The following is a 1,932-nucleotide window of genomic DNA, read 5'->3' on the forward strand; positions in this document are numbered from 1 at the left end:
ATACTTGTATGAAAATCTATCATTTCTATGACTTAATAAAGTTATTACTTATATGAAAAGTTATAACTTGTATTAGTTAATGAGGCAATTACTTATATGAAAACTGATGAACATATATGAAAATTACTGAAATTATATGGGTTCATCAATTTAATACTTATATGAAAATCTATAATTTCTAAGAGCTAATGAAGTTATTACTTATATGAAAAATTATTGAAAACTCATAACTTCTATGAGTTAAAAAGGTTATTGCTTATGTGAAAAAATTGTAACAGAGTCGAAAATGGATGGGAAAAATATGAAATTTCATCAAAATAATGCATGCAAGAAACATTACATATTTACTCCACTTTTTTTTGTACATTGACAAAATCTATGAAAATTTGAAACTTAATTAAGAAACAATTAGGCATATGAAAACTAATGAAACTAACTTACATGAATTAATAAAGCAATTACTTACATCAAATATTATAACTTTCATGAGTTAATATAGATATTACTTGTATGAAAACTGATGAACTTATATGAGTTCATCAATTTAATACTTATATGAAAATATATAGTTTTTATGAATTAATAAAGTCATTTCTTGTATGAAAAATTATAGTTTGTATGAGTTAATAAGATAATTACTTGTATGAAAACGAATGAACTCATATGAGTTCCTAAATCTAATACTTGTATGAAAAATTATAACTTGTATGAGGTAATAAATTTTATACTAATATGAAAACTCACAACTTCTATGAGTTAAGAAGGCTATTAGTTGTATGAAAAATTTTAGCAGAACCGAAAATATACATATGAAAAAAAATATATGAAATTGATAAATATAAAATTTCATCAAAATAATGTACGCAAGAAACATTAGATATTTACTTGACTTTTTTTGCACGTTGAGAATATCTATGAAAATTTAGAACTTATGTGAATTAATAAACAATTATTTATTTAATACTTGTATGAAAAATTATTACTTGTATGAGTTAATAAGACTATTATATGAAAATCTGGAACTTATGTGGGTTAATAAAATTAGTACTTGTATGAAAGTTAATGAAAATTGTATAAGTTAATAAATTTAACTGTATTTTAAATGAGGTTTTGTATAATTATTAGTTGTATTAAAAATTGTATCAGAGTCGAAAATGTATGGGGAAAAAATATGAAATTTCTAGATATGAGAATTCACCAAAATAGTGCATGTAAGAAACATTAGATATTTACTCGGCTTTTATATCATTTATATTGAAAGTGATCACTTATAAAATAATAAACTATGTATACTATTCTATTAATCAGCTAACTGCTTAACAAGGCTTTTCTATTAAACAGCTAACTGCTAAACAGGGCTGTTCTATTAAACAGCTAACTGCTAAACAGGGCTGTTCTATTAAACAGCTAAACAGGGCTGTTCTATTAAACAGATAACGGTTAAATTAGATACTACAATCAAACACAATATGAAAAGTGATGAAATTAAAGGATTTCTAGAAAGGAATTTTAAATATATATTAGATCATCATAGAAACATTATACAAAATGGATGTATATTAACGGAACAGATGGAAAATGGGTCTTGGATAAAATCTATATATGGAAAACATTTTACGATATGTCCTTGGAGTAATAATGATACTGAATCAGGACCTGATACATTTAATTGTTTTTTTCATAGATAGACGACATAAAAATGTTGTTAACTTAATAAATTTATATAATAATTATTATAATGAAGAAAACAAGGAAAATATTGATTTAAAAAATCTCATATGTGATATTAATATATTCAATAAAAAAATGTCCAAATAAAACAATAAAACATATATGTATGTATATACTATCATTATAAAATTAAACGTATTTGATATTTATTCATTAAAAATGTTAGCAGCGGAATTGGGAAAATTATTAAATATATATATA

This window comes from Rhagoletis pomonella, unplaced genomic scaffold (assembly GCF_013731165.1).
Source record: "Rhagoletis pomonella isolate Grant_MI unplaced genomic scaffold, Rhpom_1.0 Rhpom_scaffold_00005, whole genome shotgun sequence".
Classification (NCBI taxonomy): domain Eukaryota; kingdom Metazoa; phylum Arthropoda; class Insecta; order Diptera; family Tephritidae; genus Rhagoletis; species Rhagoletis pomonella.